Source organism: Galeopterus variegatus, unplaced genomic scaffold (genome assembly GCF_000696425.1).
Source record: "Galeopterus variegatus unplaced genomic scaffold, G_variegatus-3.0.2 Scaffold8501, whole genome shotgun sequence".
Classification (NCBI taxonomy): Eukaryota; Metazoa; Chordata; class Mammalia; order Dermoptera; family Cynocephalidae; genus Galeopterus; species Galeopterus variegatus.
The window spans coordinates 66,871-88,418 of NW_007734612.1; the positions used below are offsets into that span (position 1 = coordinate 66,871).

General features: G+C 43.0%; 1 pseudogene; it reads left to right on the forward strand.

Moving 5' to 3' along the window:
* Positions 1-8,120: 8,120 nt before the first annotated feature.
* Positions 8,121-9,459, forward strand: LOC103608510 (annotated as a pseudogene).
* Positions 9,460-21,548: the final 12,089 nt, after the last annotated feature.

Below are 21,548 nucleotides of genomic sequence, written 5' to 3' on the forward strand. Positions count from 1 at the left end.
AAAGAGAATCAGAGCATAAAGATTTGGAAAATTTGCAGCCTGGCCATGAGGTAAAGAAGCAAGAGCCGGGGAACAATGCAAGGGTGAAGCAGATAAACTGTTTGCTAAAGATATTATCTTGCCAGATGCTAAGAACCAGGACAATGGAAAAAACGTCCTAAAGGCATTTGAAAGTATGGAAGGATGTCCCACCCATCGCAGGCCCTGAGGCCTAGAAGGACCGAGTTATCCTGGAGGACAGACCTGGGGCACAGTTGCCCTGGGGATCCTGCTCCCTATATCCCATCTGCTCCGGCTGGAGCAGCCCCAAGTGTGGTTCGTGCAGCAGCCCTACAGAGTAGAAGCCTGAAACCTTGGTGGTGAAGTCTGCAGGCCGCAGTACATGAGAGCAGTGGAGGTGTGGCAGCCTCCACCCAGATTCCAGAGGATGTATGGGAAGGCCTGGGGGCCCAGGAAGAGACCTACCACAGGGGTGGAGCCACTGCAGAGGTCATCTACTAGAGCAATGCTGAGCAGAAAAGTGGGGTCAGAGCCCCCACAGAAAGCCCCCGCCAGGGAAATGTCTAGTAGAGCCAAGACAGCAGGGCTGCCGCCAGGACCCCAGAACTGCAGGGCCACTGGTAACGTGCAACACCAGCCTGGAAAAGCCACAGGCACCAGCATGGCCCACTAGGCTGTGCCTGGCAAAGCTGTGGGAACAAGGCTGCCCCATGCTTTGGGAGCCCACATGCCCCAGTGTGCCCAAGATTCAGGACGTGGATACAAAGATTATTTTGGAGCTTTAAGACAAAATGTCTGCCCTGCAGGGTTTCAGACTTGTTTAGGGCCTGTTTTTCCTTTCTTCTGGCCTATTCCTCCCTTCTGGAATGGGAATATGTACCCAATGTCTGTTCCACCATTGGATCTTGGCAATGGATAAATTTGGTTTTGACTTTTACAGGTTCACAGCTGGAAGGACTTTTGCTTTTGGTCTCAGATGAGACTTTGGACTTTTAAGTTGGTGCTGGAGCAAGCTAAGACTTTTGGGACTGTTGGGATAGAATGATTGTATTTTGTATGTAAGAGTGACAAGAGTTTTGGGGGGCTGAGGGGGAATGATGGAGTTTGGATGTGTCGTCCCCTCCAAAACTCATGTGGAAATTTGATCCCCAATGTGGCAGTGTTGGAAACTGATTGAGTCATGGGGGCGGATCCCTCATGAATGGATTAATGCTCTCCCTGGGGGAGGAGGGGTAGTGAGCGAGTTCTTGCTCTATTAGTTCCTGCCAGAGCTTGTTGTTTATAGGACCCTGGCACCTACCCCCTCTCTCTCTTGCTTCCTCTTGCCAAGTGATTTGCTTGTACCCACCAGCTGCCTGCCACTTTCCAACATGAGTAGAAGCAGCCTGAGGCCCATGCCAGATTCAGCTGTCCCAGAATAGTAAGCCAAATAAACCTCTTTCCTTTATCAATTATCCAGTCTCAGGTATTTCTGGTATAGCAACAGAAAGTGGACTAAAACAGCACCCCTCCCAGCCTGGCCTGGGCTTCTGGAGCAATGCGGGTGACACCCTCCTCTCCGTGGGGCCTGTGACAGGTGTCCCTCCTGGCAGGAGGGGAACACTGACCCACAGAGTGTGCAATCCCAGGGGCGCCACCCACAGCCTTGCAGAAGCGCTGGGGAGCCGCTACGTTTGCTCTCTTGGGCTTTATTTTCCAAAACGTTGACACTGAAAATACGTTCAGGGGTAATAGTGGTTATAAAGGACATTTTCTCCTCTAGGCCACTTGCTGCTGAAGTCCTTGGCTGTGTTGATATTCCACGTCATTGCTTTCTGGTACAATGGGTGAATTACTGTAGTGAAGGAAAACAGAGAAAAAAGAAATTCACATTTAGTAGCAGCTAACTGCCTATTTTTAACCATATCTACTGCTGGGTTTCTACTTTAAGTTTCAGGTCAAAACACACACACACTGTTAAAAATCAATTTTTTTTGTGGATAAGTTTGATTTTGTGTTGGTAAAATAGAATAATCAGGCCCCTTCGCCTTAGGTCTGGTTGGGGGTGGTGTGGCACATTCATTGTAAACAAGTTGTGTATGGGTGGAGTTAGTGTGCATGGGGGGTGCCGCCAACTTGGCTGGCCTCTAGTGTCTTGGGCAGCCGCCCCACACAGCCATGCTCTCAAACTGACAGCTCCAAGGAACTTTTGGCCAGTTACCTAGCTCATAGACCTGTGTGTGAGGGGTCTGGTAACACAGCCTGGCATATGAGGGGTTTGGAGACCCAGCCTGGCACGTGAAGGGCTTGTGACCCAGTCTGGAATGGGCTTGAGGGGCCTGTGAGTTCCAGACCCAGCCCTAGCTTGACAATTGGCCCAGTCAGCAGGATTACAGGCAGGTAAAAGAGCCAGACAATTGGTCTGTGACAGGATTCTGAGCAGGTATAGGAGCCGAAAGCCCTTGGAAGAAGGAGCAAATATGGCTACTTGTGAACATGTGCCCTATGGCCTCTTTCCTGTTGACCAGTATCTGGTTGCTGCTCACCGTATTGCAAGGCAACATATACCAGGCACTATGGCAGAAACCCCTTGGGAGGGGGAGGAAATGTGACTGTCCTTGAACATGTGGTGCTCAGTGACCATTTTTCTGCTGACTGGAGCCTGACTACTGCTAACTATGCTGCAAACTGATCAAGATTTGCAGCAGAAAGCAGAGTTGTTGGAAGCAAGGATGGTTATCCTGGAGGATGATGTGCAGATACCGGCCACTCCTGCCCCTCACACCAGGGAAGACGACCAATCCAGTGGTGAGTTGGGGGAAACCATGCATCTCCAGGTACAACCTGTTGTGCATGAGAAAATGACGAACGAGTAGCCTATGGGACCGGATGGACTGGTGGGTGATCCACAGGTGACCCAGTTCACCACCTATGTCCCATATATGCAAGTTGAACAGGTTGACTTGGGGAGACAGTTCAGGCAGAAACATGGGGAGACCCTGGCTGCTTGGCTGCTGTGGTCATGGGACCTAGGGGTAGATAGTGTGATACGCTCTGGTGAGGAGGTGGAGAAACTGGCCTCCATCACCATGCACCTGTCCCTGAGGCAGCAGCTACAGAATAGCCACAGATATGCACCAGGGCGAGGTAATCACTCCTTGATGGACTGGGTGAGTGCAGCTGCTCGAAACGTGTGGGCAAATGCTGGAGAACTGCCCAAGATTGTGAGTAAATGGCAAACGTACGCTGAGCCGGTCCAAATAATTCGAGAGCTGGAGATGCAGCAGTTCATGTTTAATGTGAGCACTCGTGGCCCAGACGATGAGAACTTTATAGGCGGCATGAGAGACATAGTGCTGCAGAATGCCCCGTCAACGTCCTTTGGGTCACTGATGGCCATACTGGCCCCATACATTGGTCGTCCTATTACATGAGGTAATGACTGTGATAGACAGCTTGGGTGCAGTAGGGATAGCAGACAAGCAAAAGGGGGCCAAAAGGCGGCTAAGACAAAACCCCCAAGAAGTACTCGGGATTTTATCCCAAAGGGACCAAGCAAGACTAGCCGTAAGCACATGTGGCTTGACTTGCTTGCAGCAGGGGTTGATAAAAAGAAAACTGACCAGCAGCCAAATGCAGTTCTGTTTGCCTTGTGGCAGCAATTGCGCCCTGAACAGCTTTTTACCAAACATCTGGAAACAGGTAGCAAGGTATGCTCAGTGAATTTAAAGGACTTTTTGGTTGCTCCCGAGGAGGCGGATGAACTGTTCCATTCTGATTAGGGAGCAGGCCAAGGTGCTTGTCTTTTGGGGCAGGTGAGGACCAGAGGCCTCATGTTGAATTGGCAATATATTGGTCTAGGACAAATGTGCAGCGTGTTTCGGCATTGGTGGATACTGGTGCAGAATGTAGCCTGATAAATGGCAATTCAGATAAATTTCCAGGGGCCACAGTTCATATAGATGGCTACAGAGGACATACTGTTGAGGTCAAAGCTGTGTCATTGCCATTGGGCATAGGAAGATTACCCCCTCATGTGTATACTGTATATATACCCCCAGTAGCTGAATACATCTTGGGTATGGATTTGCTTTATGGTTTGCACCTGCAAACCACAGTTGGAGAATTTTGGCTGTGGATATGGACAGTAAAGCCTGTTGTGAGGATATGCTAAACATGACCCACAGGTGTTACCCAAGCCAAGACATGTGGTTAATGTAAAGCAGTATAACCTACCAGGAGGATATGTGGAGATAGGTGCCACTATATTGGAATTAGAGAAAGCTGGCATTATTCGTCTGGCTCATAGCCCATTTAATGCCCCTGTATGACCAGTGAAAAAGCTTCATGGTACCCCTGTATGACCAGTGAAAAAGCCTCATGGTACCTGGAGAATGACTGTAGATTATCGAGAACTGAACAAAGTAGTGCCTCCTTTGCATGCAGCTGTACCTTCAGTTCACAACTTGATGGATCAGCTGAGGACTCAGCTGGGAACTTATCATTATGTACTGGACCTTGCAAATGTTTTTTTGTCTATTCCAATCTCAGCTGATAGCCAAGATCAGTTTGCCTTTACCTAGGAAGGAAGACAGCGGAACTTTCAAGTATTACCCCAAGGTTATCTGCATAGCCCAACCATCTGTCATAGTTTAGTGGCTGGGGACCTAGCCAAGTGGACTAGACCCAGCATGGTTACAATGTTTCATTATATTGATGATGTGTTATTAACCTCTGATTCTCTTGCAGATTTAACCCAGGCAGCTCCAATGCTGTTAAGTCCTTTGGAAAAATGTGACTGTGCTGTGAACACAGCCAAAGTGCAAGGACTTGGGCTGTCAGTCAAATTCCTGGGAATGGTCTGGTTGGGTAAGTTGAGGGTCATCCCAGAAGCTATTGTAGACAAGATACAGGTATACCCTTGACCCACAACTTTAGCTCAGCTACAAACATATTTGGGACTTTTGGGGTATTGAAGAGCTTTTGTACCCCATATGGCCCAAATGACAGCCCCACTGTGTGCATTAACAAAGAAAGGAGTCCCCTGGGATTGGACTGAGGAAGTAGAACAGACTTTCTAGGCTACAAAAAGGACAATATAGCAAGTACAGGCTTTACAAGTGGCTGGTCCCACTAAGCCTTTTGAATTAGATGTACATATAACCCAAGAGGGGCTAGGATGGGGTTTGTGGCAGAGACAAGACCAATTCCAAACACCTATAAGATTCTGGTCTCAGCTCTGGAAGGTGCTGAAGTGTGTTATTCTCTGACAGAGAAACAGTTAGCAGCTGTGCATTCTGCCTTGATGGCCACTAAAGCTACCACAGGAACTGCCAAGGTCCTAGTAAGGACGACATACCCCATAATAAGTTGGCTGCACGTGTGGGCAACCACTCCTAAATGGGGCATAGCTCAGACTCCTACTCAATCCAAATGGAGAGCATATATGGAAAAAAGAAGCACTGTGTCAACGAGTCCTCTCTTTAAAGAGTTGTAGACTGTGCTAGGACCAGTAGAGGTTGTGGAGGAAACTTTGACACAACCCTTACCCCTGGAGGTGGAGACCACACCTTTCCATGAGGGACAGGGACCTATCACAGAGCAAGCTTGGAATACAGATGGCTCTAGCATGGGACCTTTAGCATTGTGGACAGCTGTTGCTGTCCAGGCCTTAATAGATACCGTGTGGTATGAAAATAGCACAGGGCAAAGCAGTCAGTGGGCTGAATTGAGAGCCACATGGATGGTGATAAAAAATTAGCCTGGGCCATTAACCATCTTTACTGACACCAGGGCTGTGTACAAAGGTTTAACCCTGTGGTTATCTACTTAGAAATACCAATGGTGGATGGGAGGTCACCAACCCCTGTGGGGACAAGCATGTGGCAAGATTTATGGGAATTGGGACATGGGAAAGAAGTAACTCTTTTCCATGTCACAGGACACTTCCCCTTAGCCAGTCTGGGAAATGATGAAGCCGATGCCTTGGCTAAGGTGAGATGCTGTAGAGAGCCCCAGCTGCTGATGTGGCCCTGTGGTTACATCGACAAATGCAGCATGCTGGAAGTAAAACCATGTGGATGGCGGCTCAAAGATGGGCTTTGTCTATAAAATGGGAAGATGTAGTGAATGCCTGCTGTGCTTGTCCAGTATGTGCTCAGGAGAGTCCACAGGCCCAGTGGATGCCCCATACAGATGGGCAAATAACTCAAGGAAGGGTGCCCCTGACTCAATGGCAAGTGGACGTTGTCAGACCACTGCCAAGGTCAGAGAATTCCAGGTATATCTTCATGGCTATTGATATGGCTACTTGTCTTCTGTTTGTATGGCCTTGTAAGGTCCCAGACCAGGTAAACACTATTAAGGCCTGAATAGCCTTATGACCATGTACGGTCAGCCTCTGGTCACAGAGAGTGACGACGGAACCCACTTTACTGGACCTGGGGTTCAGAGGTGGGCCTCCCAGTTGTCTATTCAGTGGAAGTTACATGTGCCATATCATCCCCAGGCAGCAGGAATGATTGAATGGTACAATGGTCTTTTAAAAAAGGGACTAAGGCTATCTGCCCAACCGCCACCCTGAAGGGTTGACACGGCGATTATGCCCGACAGTCAGAATTCTAAATGAGAGACCCCACAAGGGTGGACCCTCTCCAGTGGAAGCTCTGTTGCATAGGGCTGCAGCACCTACACAGCTGCAAGTCACTACTAAAGATAAGTTTTTGAAGCCAGGATATGGTAAGAATGGAAATATTCTCTTATGAGCTCCAACCTGTTTGCAACAGGGACAGGCAGTACAATGGGAATGGCCTTAGAGAATAAAAGCCCTCCATATACTCTGGGTAGGTCTAATAGGGCCTTGGGGAAAAGGATTAGAAGAAGACTTGCAAGTTTCACCTTGGATGACAAGTATCTGGACTCCTTGAGTAAAGGTAACATGGCCTGGGACAGATAAGTGCTCTATTCCAAAGGGCACATTTGTATTATCATTATGGCCAATTATGAGTTCCTCTACACTGTTACATGTAGAACCTACAGATCCGACAGTGTTAGCAGATAAAGTATGGTATTATAAGCCAGGTAAGATACCTATTCCTGTGACCATCCTTTCTCAGGATGGCAGAATGGCATGTATCTTACCAGAGGGGCAAGAACTTCCCCTATTGGTATCAATAATTCTTCTGTCTTTTCACCCATAGTGTTCTGGCTGCAGGCGCTGGACCAGAGTCGACTGGGTACATACATATGTTGGCATGATCACCTACTGAATGTGTATTGAACTGCCCATCAGTATGACTGCAGGATTCCCATGTAGAATCACACCAATGATGACTACTAACTGGACATATGCGGCTAATAGTTAAAAGGACAGAACTACAAGCCTTAAGGCATATTGAACAGACTTTGGTTATGTAAATGTAAGGGTCATTTATCCTCACTAAGGGAACATCGTGGAAGATTCTGAATACATAGATTGTATGGTGAGGGACCCTGAAGGGCTGGATTATTGGGAAAATAGAATAATTTAATCAGGCCCCCTAACCTTAGGTCCGGTTGGAGGTGGTGCAGCACATTCTTTGTAAATAAGTTGTGTGTGGGTGGAGTTAGTGCACATGGGCGGTGCCACTGACTGGGCTGGCATCTAGTGCCTTGAGCAGCCACCCCACTCAGCCATGCTCTAGAACCTATGGCTCCAAGGACCTTATGGCTGGTTACCTAGCTCATAGACATGTGTGTGAGGGGTTTGTGACCCAGCCTGGCGTGTGAAGGTTTTGTGACCCAGTCTGGAATGGGCTTGAGGGGTCTGTGAGCTCCAGACCCAGTCCTAGCTCGACAATTGGCCCAGTCAGCAGGATTACAGGCAGGTAAAAGAGTGTGACATTTTGAAAAAACTGTCTAAGAAGACCTAATAAAAAGCTAAGTTTAAAATGTACGTATGGGCCTTTTTTTGCCTGGATCAGAAGATCTCAGACTTCCTCCCTCAGGCAGAGCCAGGATAAATGAGAACGAAGGGCCGGATAAAGTGAGCTGAGTTCATTGTGGACAAGAGGCAACAGGAGAGCCGGTGCCAGAACCAGGACACACCCTCACTCCCGGCTTAAGTGGATCTCCATAAAGGGAGCTACAAACTTACATGTGCAATGACGGTTGCCACTTTTCATCAGCACAATGGAGAAAAGTTTGAAGAGTGTCCTGTGGTTTCCTCTGGGTTTCTGCTTCTCTTCACTGCATGTGGAGGTCCGCAGAGTCTGCAGAGCAGCCTGCAAGGCAAGAAAGGCCTGGGCGGCTGTGCTCAGCAAGCTCAGGGCGGGTGGTCCTCCTGTCCATCCTCATCCAGAGATCGGTGCGAGTGGATGGTCACCGCCCCCAGGTGTGGCCACACAGCTTCTCCCTGGGCCACACTGATACTACCTCTGTGCTGCTGGGGCTTGGGGCTGCCCTGCTGTGGTCTCCTCAGTGCACGCACCTCACGATTATGGGGCATACGTATGTAGAGAAGGCAGGACCCTTGGCGCAGGTGTGGATCGTCTCTCTCCTGTTCCTGTCATCTCATGTATGAGACAACTTGATCTCGTCTCTAGTGTTGGGCACACTCCCAGTCAAGAGGCCATCCCAGAGAAGCAGCTTGTGTTCCTCAGGGCCAGTGACCGCCTGATGGCCACCACTCCCACCAGGAGAGTCTAGTGGTCCACACCCTGCTCAGCATCTACACCGGGAGTGGGGTCTTGGCAATCCTGCCGACAGCCAACTTCTCAAACCCACACTGGATGCTCAGCAGAAAAGTCAAAGGGAGACAAACCACCACCTTTCTGGTCCACTTTACTGTACACTTTCAAGCTCTTTAGAGATAAACGTCTGTGTCTCCTAATTCTGCTGCCACTGTAGGGTGGGTCACAGCAGGATTCCTCTCTGGTGAATACACACGGGTCTACACCCCTGCACCCCGGGCGTCCAGTTTGGAGGCTAAACGATGATGTGCTTCTCGGCCACCTATTCGCTGTGCTCCATGCTCTGAGGAAAGGTCTCCCAGCATGTGGGCAGGATCACGCTCTTCATGCTGGGTGAGCCCACCCAGCTCTCCCTCCTCATTGCGCTCCTGCCATGGAGACCTCGCCTGGGCCAGTTGGCCATGATCTTCGTGTTCCCAGCCACTGGGGTGAGGCAGATCCCATCTGGCAGACGCAGAACAACCCTCTCTATGGTGTTCCGTTTGAGAACAAAGAAGCTGCCTTTGCCAGTTACTGCCTTTGGGAGGTCCTGGGATTCGTCCTTGCCTTTGGACACAGCACACTTTTATGTGTCAATGTCAAACTCTACATTCCAGTGGGAATCCTGAGTCTGACCATGGTGGCTTATGGAGCTGTTAAGTATGTGGAGTCCAAGAGCTCGATCAAACCATTTGCTCCAGGACAGACAAACCAAGCAGAGGATGAAAAATACAAACAGAAATGTGGAAGCCACAAAGTCCGTGGAAGATGAACCCAGAGTGTATAAACAGAAGAAGAGTTCTATCTGAAGATTCCTCAGGGTAGATAGTTGATTCTTCACAACTATTTCAACAATATTGACCATTCTGAAGATTATATCATTTCACTTTCATGTTATTTTTTTCTGTGTAACAAATTTTCAGCCCACCCTCTCATCAATAGCGAACAGGAATACACAAGAAGGTATCAGTTAATCTCATTTCAGATACAAAAGAAAACAGTTTAGAGTATGACCGACCAATTAGAATGTGCCGAGGATCACAGGCGTTTTGTTGTTGTTGTTGTTGTTAAGAATTGGAAGACTGCTTAAAATAATGCAGTCTAACACCATAATTATACACAGTGCATAAACTTTTAAAGTTCTAACACTGTAGATTTTACACATTGTCGGGCCTTAAAAACTAACACCACCTTAAGTGACATTATAAGCGGCACCATTATGGGCCCACAAGGGCGTATTAATGTGGCAGCCTAAGACGGCGCCGGGAGGAAGTAGGGTGGGGGTGTCTGTCGGAACCTTGCTTAAGCCCTTATTGGCCAAATACGCACTTCCGCGCTCGAGGTTGCAATAGCTAGGCATTGAGACAGGATGCATGCTCTCTTGACCTTTAAGCTGATAAGATTATGTAAAAAACCTCCCCTCCCTATCTGCCTATAAAAGCAAGTGCTTGTGTGATAATAAATGGAACTGCTCGACAGAACCCTCGTCGCATCTGAGTGTCCTTTAACTGGGCTGGGTGGGGCCGGTGGTTGTGCTCACCTCTCTTCACCGCTCTCTTCCACCGTCTCCTTCCAAAGGGGACAGGAGGGAAAGAGGAATCCGGGCCACTTGTTCACCCACTGAAAGGAACGAGGCTAGAGCTGTTTGGGTCAGCCGGGGAGGACCCGACAACACATGGCTCTAGACAAGTCAACTGACTTTACCTCACAGAGGCAGTAAGTGACAAAACCAGACCAGAGTTTATAACTCTGGAAACTTGGAGTATGAGTTTCTAAATAAATGCAGTTATTTTATGAACTTAAAAATAAATAAATTCATTAATTAATAAAGTGTATGTGTTATTAGCCCTTTTTGTGTTGCTATAACAGAAATACCTGAGACTGGGTAATTTATAAAGAACAGAGGTTTATTTGGCTCATGATTCTGGGACAGCTGCATCTGGCACGGGCCTCAGGCTGCTTCTACTCACGGCAGAAAGTGGCAGGTAGAAGCAGATCACATAGTGACAGCAAGCAAGAGAGAGACAGGAGGTGCCAGGGTCTTTTAAACAATGAGCTCTCATGGGAACTAATAGAGTGAAAACTCACTCCTTAAACCCCCCTCCCCCAGGGAGAGCATTAATCCACTCATGAGGGATCCACCCCTGTGACTCAATCAGCTTCAGCTCTGTCACAATATTGATCAGATTTCCACAACAGTTTTGGGGGAACAACACATTCAAACTCTATCAATGTGTTTTATTCCTTTAGTGCTGATTTATAATTTGTGTAAGTATTAGGCAAACAAAAATTACAACTATGAGATGACTCTGTAAAACAATCAAAATCTATTTATTATTCAGTTTTGTATACTTTTGTTTCTTAGAAAAACCTGTGGCTTAGAGAGACCAAATGAAAGTCTAGACATACGTTCATACGTGGAAAGGCAGTGAGTTCACAGGAGAAGAACTTTCACTTAATGGATAATGTTCAAGTTGATGACTTGTTTCACTTCATTTTTTTCATAATTTCTGTTTATCCTAAAATAATACATTTTTATTGTGGTAAAATACACAAAATTTACCATCTTAACCATTTTTAAATATCCATTTCAGTGCAATTAAGTACATTCCTATAGCTGTGCACACATCACCTCCATCCAGAACTCTTCATCTTGCAAAACTGAAACTCTGTACTCATTAAAGAATAACTCTCCATCAAACAATACCCATTAAACAATAAATCCCCTATCTCTGTGGTGCATAGGCACAAGAAAAATATTCAATATTACTAATCATTAAAAAAATGCAAATCAAAACCACAATGAGATACCATCTTGCATCCATTAAGATGGCTACTGTTTTTTAAAAAAGCAGATTAAAAACAAGCTTTGGCAAGGATGTGGGAAAACTGAAACCCTTTCACAATGTTGGTGGGAATGTAGAATGGTAAAGCCACTATGTGACACAGTACAGTTGTCTCTCAAAAAATTAAACAGAGAATTACCTAATCTCTATTTTGCAAAAACTTTTTTGCCAGGCATTCTTAAGTTGTCTTTCCATGCAATACTCATGCTGGTATACCTTACATGTGATATGTATAGACAAAATCAAATATTGATTTTCTTTCTTGGCTTGTAAAAAACAAACAAAAAAATAAATAAGGATAGGTGTTTTTACAATTATTTTTTTCCATAGTTCTTTTTAAACATTTTTAAGGTTTATATATCAAGAAAATACTTGTTTGAGTTGCAAACAATAAATAACATAAGAAAATTTAACCTCAAATGAGCCAAGTCTCCTTATCTCACTAAAGTATTTACTTCTTAAACACGTGTTTTTTGTTGTAATGTATGCTATATATATATTTGAATATTCTACATATCTGAAAGTCTTTTTTTCCCTGTATTTTGCTAAATCTTATGACAAGTGATGGTAACTAATATATCAGGATTTATTGTGTTGCCCTTGAAGTACAATGACTTCCTGACTATAATCTGAACATATTTTTGAAATCTAATACATATTGCTGAAGACATGATAAATATTAAATAGTAATTCATGATTTAATTATAATTTCTGGTTGTCAGTCAAGTAACCAAAAGGGAAATATATGTTCATTATTTAAACTTCTTACTCAGCTTTGACTGGTTGAAATTATTTAAATTTAATTAAACTATTATTTTTGGAATGCCTACTTTAAGCCAGGCAGTAGGCCTCAGTTATAAAAATATAAAGCTCTTCTGTCTAACAAATTATGTAGGTCATAATAACAAGTAGGTCAGAGGCTAACAGAAAACCAGACATGTATAAGAGATGTCATACTTAGAAATTATAAGTCCATTGTCAGAACACACACAAATTTCTGTAGGAATGCAGCTATGATAATTTAGCTTTCTCTATATACCTCAAGAGAAACTAGAGAAAAGATGTCACGTTTGAGATATGAGCTATAACTGGATAAGTAAATGACCTTTTCCTAAGAGAAATATTAGATCATTCAAAAGTTTAAAGAGTGAATGAGCGCTAGATTTGTATCTCAGAAAGGTAATCTGTAATAGACTGGGGGTGGTGGTTGTTAAATAAAGTTTATGGGAGGCCACTGTTTTGAGCTGAGTTCCGGAACTACACTCCAGTACAGCAAACCAAAATGGTGTCACTCATGCTAAATGTAAATAACTAAACCAAAAATAAGTTGTTTATCTGACCTTCCAAAAAATCAGGAGAAACATGATAACAAATCCCTAAACAGGCCAGTTTCAGCCTGCCTGATAAGAAAGTCTCTCTGCTTTAACCAATACAAGGAAAAGTAATGTGAAGTAACCTATGAATCAACTGCTTTTTATATTATGTCATTTCAAATCACCAAGGAAGACAGCAAAAGAGGAAGAAAGTAGCATAGGAACTACAGTCAGAAAAGTACTAACAAAATGAAAATAGTGAGTTCTCACCTACCAGTAATTATTTTAAGTATAGATTGATTAAGTTGTCTAATCAATAGACATAAAGTTACTCAATAGATAAAACACAATATCCAAAGAGACACTGCCTACAAAAACTCACTTATAACTTAATTAAATGCATAGATTGAAAGTGAAAAAATTGAAAAAGATGTCATGCAAATGATAACCTAAAGAGAGAAGGGAGGATTGTTATATCAGGAAAAATAGACTTTAAGTCAAAAATTGTAAAAAGATACTCAGAAAGTCATTATATAATGATAAATGGGTCTATTCATCAAGATAATATAACAGTTATAAATATATATGCATCCAACATAAAAGTACATAAATGTGAAAAGCAAATACAGACAGAGCTGAAGGGGGAAAGACGGAGTCATACAGTAATAGTAGGAAACTTCAGTATAAACAATTTCAGAAGTGAGCAGATTATTCAGAAAGAAAATCAGTAAGGAAACAGCAAATTTGATTGCTATATATCAAAGGACCTAATTGACATCTACAGACCATTCCATTTAACAGCAGCAGAAGGAACATTATTCTCAAGCACACATGAAACATTACTCAGAGTAGATCATATGTTTTAAGTTTGGCCTTAAAACAAGTCTTTTTTTTTTTTTCTTTTTTGTCTTTTTTTCGTGTCCGGCAACGGATCGCAACCCTCAGTGTCACGCCCGTACTGGACTGGGACCGGCAACGGGATTGCAACCCTCGGTGTTGCGCCCACACCTCGCTCAGCCAGTGAGCGGGAACCGGTCTGTATGTGGGATCCGAACCCTCGGCGGGAGCACCGCCACGCTCTCAAGCGGCGCACTGTAGCAGTGCGCCACCAGGCCGGCCCCCTTAAAACAAGTCTTAACACAACCATATTAAGCATCTTTTTTGACCACAATGGTATGACACTAGAAATCAATAATAGGAAAAGAACTACAAATATGTGAAAATTAAGCAACACACCCCTGAACAACCAATGGGTACCCACATGATACAGCACATGCAGTTCTAAGGGGAAAGTTCACAGTGCTAAAGGCCCACGTTAAGAACAAAGAAAGAAAATAAACTTCCTAACTTTACACCTTAAACATTTTTTTAAAGTATAAACCAGGCCCAAATTTATTTATTTATTTATTTATTTATTTATTTTTTTGTCTTTTGTCTTTTGTCTTTTTCCGTGTCCGGCAATGGATCGCAACCCTCAGTGTTGCCCCCGTACCGGACCGGGGACCGGCAACGGGATCGCAACCCTCGGTGTTGCTCCCCCTCCTCGCTCAGCCAGTGAGTGGGAACCGGTCTGTATGTGGGATCCGAACCCTCGGGCGGGAGTGCCGCCGCGCTTACCAAGCCGCGCACTATCCAGTGCGCCACCGGGCCGACCCAAACCAAGCCCAAATTTAGAAGAAGGATGGACATATTATAGATTAGAGCAGGAATAACTAAAATAGAGACTAGAAAAACAATCAGAAAGATAAGCAAAACTAAGAGGTTTTTAAAAGAATTTTACTTATTTTTAACTGTAATGTAGTTATTTATGAGGTACAGAGTTATATTCTAACACATGTATACAATATGTGATGATCAAATTGGGATAGTTAGTAAATTCATCACTGCAAAATTTGTCATTTGTGTTTGTGTGTGTCACGAGAACAGTTGAGCTCCTCTAAGACTTGATTTTTTGAAAAAAAATAAACAAAATTGACAAACCTTAGCTAGACTAAAAAAATACGAGAGCAAAGACTCAATTAAATAAAATTATAAATGTAAGAGGAGTGTTACAACTTATACCACGGAAAGGATCATGAGAGACTATTATGAACGAATATGTGCCCTCAAATTAGATGACCTAGAAAAAATTGATAAATTCTCAGACACATGTAACCTACTAAGACTGAATGATAAACAAATAGAAAATCTGAACAGACCAATAATGAGTAAAAAGATTAAATCAGGAGTAAATAGTCTCCCAACAAATTAAAGCTCAGGACCAGATTGCTTCACTGGTGAATTCTACCAAACATTTCAAGAACTAATACCAATTTTTCTCAAACTATTCCAAAAAATTGAAGAAGAGGGAATCCCTTCAAACTCTTTATGAAGCCAGCATTATAGCTTTATCCTGATACCAAAGGCAAACAAGGACACTATAAGAAAAATAAATTATAGTCTAATACAATATTCCTGATGAACACAGATGCAAAAATACTCAATAAAGTACCAGGAACCGAAATTCAACAGCATACTTAAAGGACCATATATATATATGTATACCATGATTAGGGGGGATTTAATTTCTGGATGCAAGGATGGTTAAACATACACAAATCAGTAAATGTGATTTACCACATTAGCAGAATGAAGGACAAAAACCATATGACCATCTCAATCGATGGAGAAAAGCAAATAGCAAAATTCAACATTCTTTCATAATAAAAACTCAACCAATTAGGTAAAAGGAAAGCACCTCAACATAATAAAGTCCTTATACAAAAAGCCCACAGCTCAGATCATACCAAATGGTGAAAACTGGAAGCTTTTCTCCTAAGATCAAGAAGATGACAATGGTGCCCATTCTGGCCACTTCTATTCAACATAGTAATGAAAGTGCTACCCAGAACAATTAAGCAAGGGGAAAAAAGGGTTATAAAGGAAGGAAGATATAAAATTGACTATTTGCAAATGAGATGATCTTATATATAGAAACTCCTAAAGACTTGACCAAGAAACTGTTAGAACTGATAAAACAATTTAGTAAAGCTGTAGGATACAAAACCAACATACAAAAATAAGTTGCATTTCCATATACTAACAATGAGCTATCTGAAAAAGAAATTAAGAAAAAAATCCCATTTACAGTAGCATCAGAAAGAATAAAAGACTTTGGTATAAATTTAACCAAAACAATGAAAGATTTCAACATCAAACCTACATAACATTGATGAAGAATTTAAGATAGACCCAGATAAATCGAAAGACGCCCAGTGGTTATGAATTGGAAGAATTAATATTGCTAATATGTCCATACTTTCCAAAGTGATCTATAGTTTCAATGCAATTCCTATCAAAATCCTTGTTGCATTATCCACAGAAATAGAAAAACAATCTAAAATTAAGATGAAAACACAAAAGAACCCAAATAGCCAAGCAATCTTGAGCAAAAAACAAAGCTAGATGCATACCCTTCTTGATGTCAAATTATATTACAAAGCTATAGCAATCAAAACACTATAGTACTGACAGACACGTAAATCAGTGGAACAAAATAGAGAGTCCAAAAATAAACCCATGCATATATGGTCAACTAATTTTTGACAAGGGCAAAGGAGAAAGGATTGTGTTGGATAAACTGTATATCCACATATACAAGAAGGAAATTGGACACATCTTACACCATACACACAAATCAAGTCAAAATGGATTAAGTCAAAATGAGATCTAAGACCTGAAACTTTAAAATTTGTAGCAGAAAACAGAGAGAAATCTCCTTGAATAGGTCTTGGCAATGATTTCATTGGATATGACACCAAAAGCACAAGCAACAGAAGCAAAAATAAACAAGTGGGATTGCATCAAACTAAAAAGCATCTGCATAGTAAAGGAAACAATCAATAAAATGGAAAGGCAGCCTATGGGATGAAAAAAAGTAATCTCAAACTATATATCTACTAAAAAGTTAATATCCAAAATATTCATGGAACTTATACAATTGAATCACAAGAAAGAAAATAACCTGATTAAAAAACAGGCAAAACTCAATAAACATTTATCCAAGGAATACATACAACTGACCAACAGGTATATGAAAAAATACTCAACATCAGTAATAATCAGAGAAATGTAAACCAAAACCACAATATCACCTCTCACTTAGAGTGGCTCACTTCACATCCTAGAGTAAGATAGCTGTTATTAATAATAATTAATAATAATAATAATAATAATATTGACAAGGATATGGAAGAAAGGGAACTTTGTACACTCTTGGTGGGAATGTAACTTGGTATAGCCATTATAAAAAACAGCATGGAAGTTCTTTAAAAAATGAAAAATAGAGCTACCATATGATCCAGGGAGTCCATTTCTGGGTATATATAAACAAAGGACTTGAAATCAGAATCTCAAAGAGATATCTGCACTCCTGAGTTCATTGCAGCATTATTCATAATAACCAAAATATGGGAACAACCTAAATGTCCATTGATGGATTATTGGATAAAGAAAGTGTAGTTTATGTACACCGTGGAATATTATTCAGCCCTAAAGAAGAGGAAATTTTCCCATTTTTGATATGATGAATGGACCTAGAGGGCATTATGCTAAGTGAAATATGCCAGATACAGAATGACAAAAGCTGTATGGTCTTACTTACATGCAGAATCTAAAATAATAAAACTCATACAAGTAGAGAGTGGATGGTAGTTGCCAGGGGCTGTGAGAAGCAATGGGGAGGTGATGATTAAATGCTACGAAGTTTCAGCTATGCAAGATAAATAAGTTCTGGAGATGTGTTATATATCATAGTGCACATAGCTAACAATACTGCATTGTGTACTTAAAATTCGCTAAGAGGGTGGATCTACGTCAAGTGTTTTTACTACAAAACATCACCCGTAATAATAATATAAAGTGGGTGGAAGAAAACGGGGAACTGGGAAGAAACTTTGGGAGACGTAGATTTATGGCCTTGATGGTGGCTTCAAGGGGGTATAGTTGTCCCCAGATTTATTGAGCTATATGTATTAAGTATGCAGAGATTTTTATAAGACAATCGCATTTCAATAAATTTGTATAAAAATTGATAGAATAACTAGACAGAAAATCCACAAAGAAATAGAAGACTTGAATAACACCATTAAGCATCCTGACCTACCTACAATATATAGAACTCTCACAGAAGTGAAAATGCATTCTTTTCAAGTGTACTTGGAGCATTCTCCAAGATAGACCATGTACTAGGTCATAAAAAAAAATCTCTACATAAATTTAAAATTATTTAAAATTTACAGTGATCGAAACTGAATGAAATATGTTCTGTGACCAGAGATAAATTAAATTAAAAATCAAGAAAAAAAATACGGAAAATACATAAATATTTAGAAATTAAACAACATACTTCTAACTAATCCATGAGTCCAAGAAAATAAATAAAAATAGAAGATATGTTGAACTTGATGAAAATGAATAGCTATTATATCAACATGTGTAGCGTGCAACCTAGCATAAAAGGAAATTCATAGATTTAAAAGCCTTTATTAGGAGAACAAAGATCTCAGAACAATCACCTAAGCAATAACTTTACATTACTAGAAAAGAAGAATAAACCAATCCCCAACTAAGCAAAAGGAAAGATAGAGGAAATATTAACTTGCAATCAATGAAACTGAGTATCACTAGAGAAAAATTGTTGTAACAAAAAGGTCTATCTTAAAATATCAGTAAAATTAACAAACATTTAACTAGCCTAAACAAAAAAGAGAGAGGAGAGAAAACCCAAATGAACAGAATCAGGAATAATTCACAAGAATTCAGTACTGACCCTACAGAAATTTGAATGAACAGCAAATGTATGCAACAAACAATACAATTGTGATGAAAGGGACATATTCCTTAAAGACACAGGCTTCTAAATTTGACCCAGGAAAGAATAGAAAACCTGAATAGATTAAGAAATATAAAGACCACAAATAATACTTAAAACTTTTCCCATTAAGAGAAGTTGGTTTTACTGATGATAGCCCATGTTTTTTTTTTTTTTTTTTTTTTCTTTTTTTTTTTTTTTCCTTTTTTTTTTTTTTTCCTTTTTTTTTTTTTTTCCTTTTTGTCTTTTTTCGTGTCCGGCAATGGATCACGACCCTCAGTGTCGCGCCCGTACCAGACCGGGACCGGCAACGGGATTTCAACCCTTGGTGTTGTGCCTGCACCTCGCTCAGCCAGTGAGCGGGAACCGGTCTGTATGTGGGATCCGAACCCTCAGCGGGAGCGCCACCGCACTCCCAAGCGGTGCACTGTAGCAGTGCGCCACCGGGCCGGCCCAGATAGCCCATGTTTTTAATTGTTGATTGATACACAAGTGTTCGCCTGGGTATTTTTTAAACTGTACATACATGTAGGCTCTTTTTTATGTTTTCTAGAATTCACATGCAAATTTAAGCTATCAATGTAAGTCAACACTATTAGCTCATTATGCAATGAAAAATCATTTGATATAATTTAAACTTACTCCTGTTATACGAGCTTCAGAATACACTTATACATCTTAAATCTATCAGTCCTCTAACTACTGTATCAATTCAGTAAGAAGCCTATACATATGTTTAAGTAATGAGCAGTACTAAACCATAAACAGAACTCCTACAAAAGATAAAAGATAAACAGGGAAAAAGAAGTCAAAGGATATGGAAAGTACTTTCTCTGTAGAGAAAAACAGAATGGCCTAGATGAAAGTGAAAAGCTTTGCAGCCTCACTAGTAATTAGAAAAATATAAGTGAAAAAAGTTGATGCAATTACTGCGTCCTCCCCTCACATGCACACTCACGCACAGTAGGACTGGACCCTACCTACTGTGAAATCTCGAGCATAGGTTTGGGTTGGAATTGGCCTCCAGCCAGATTTTGAATGGTCGTCTCTCATCTTCAGGATGGTTTGAAGCCAAGACGATTACCAAGTTTCTTCCTAGTATCATTGCTTCACTTTGCCAGCCTGGCTAGAGCTTTCCTCTTTTTAAAATTTTTTAATTGTTGTTCACTATGCTGCCTTCCAGTGTTCCTAAGGGTTTCACTTCATATAAACATTTTAATATTTTGTGAATTTCAATGACATTTGTATAAAGAATAGAATTACAGGTAGACCATTACCATATTTTATGAGAATATCCAGTATTTTGTCTATTAATTTTACATAAGTACACTCAAATGAAAAACTAAATGTATCAGGCGGCCTTGGGAGCTGGAGGAGAGGCAGCCATGGAGTGCTGAGCTGGTCGCGCTCCGAGGCCCAGCCCTGGGGGTGGAGAGCCACGCCTAGGAGCTGGAAACTTTCCCGTCAGGTCTGAGATAAATTTCATATTGTCTGTATGTGTTAAGAGAAGTGGTGACAGATTCAAGATGGCAATGGGTCTGGAGCAGGGGTGCCAGAAGACAGCATGAGCCTGAGAAGTGTGCACTGTGCTGCCAGAGTACTACTTGCATTTCCAAGAGCAACAAAAAATGAATAAATCGTTGATCAACTAATCTACAATGATTAAAAAGCAACTACAGATTCAAGGTTTTAGGGCCGACACCAAAGAAGATTCCTGAGAGTGCCCGAGCCGTGCCACGGGACTGAGTGAGCAGGCCGAGGCAACAAAGGCCAAGGAACGTGGCGGCGACGACGCGGAAACGGAGAGGAAGATTCCTGACCGGCCCAGCTCTGTGAGCTCTGTGAGTGACCCCCAGCCTGGCTCCACTTGCGGGGCAGACCCCCATCTGGCTTCCGCCTACCACACCAGGCTAGGCACCGGCACCAGCGCTGCCTCCATTTTCTCGGGTGGGGGCGGAGCCGGCTGGCTCGGCCAGGCCTGCCCTCCTTGCTTAGCGCGGCTCCTCACTGAGCCTTGCCACTTGCGTGCCCCAGCACGGGGCCTCCCGGGGCCTGCAGACTGGCCTCCAATCCCACTCCCCCCGTGGATCTCTGGCGGGGCTGGTGGTGTGGGGAGCCCCCGGCCAGCGTCAGGAGGGCAGGGAAGAGGAGGCCAGCCCGATTGTCACTCCACCGCAGCCTGGGCTCTGGCCCCAGGTAAACTTCCTGTTTCCAGGAGGCAGATTCCATCTCTGTTGCCATCAGTTCAGAAGATCCCCAAACTGATTTCTGGTTGAGAGAGGTGTGGCTGGAGCGCTCCCGAGCTCGCTTGAACCTGCCGGAGTGCTGACTGCGGGTGGGGGCCGGAGTCGGCCAGCACCAGGGGTGGGGGGGGATTCAAAGAGGAACTGTGTGCTGTGGGATCCTCCCCCGAGGAGCTCACGCCCTGGTGTGGGAGATAACTCAACTACACAAATAACCGCAATACCAGGAGGAAGGTGAGAAGCCCAGAGAAAGCCCTATCCAGGGCCACAAAAGCACCCAGAGCGACCCTAGCAGAAACCTGAAAGTCTTCCTGGGTGGGGCAGGGCCGAGCAGGGGCTTGAAGTCCCGGCTGATAGACGAGGATTGCAGAAGACACGCCCCAGCCTTGAACTGAGCGCACAGAGTGGGGAGGGGTCTGGCAAAGGAGGCGGAGACTCGGCAAAAAGCACAGACCCTGTGGGCCACCTTTGCAAGGTCCAACAGCCCCACCTAGTGCACACAGTGGGGAAAAGCCCAGATAGGGAGGTGGGGACTTGGCATAAAACACATACCCTGTGGGGCTGCCACTGTATAATCAAGCAGCCAGGGCCAGAGAGCACGGAACAGA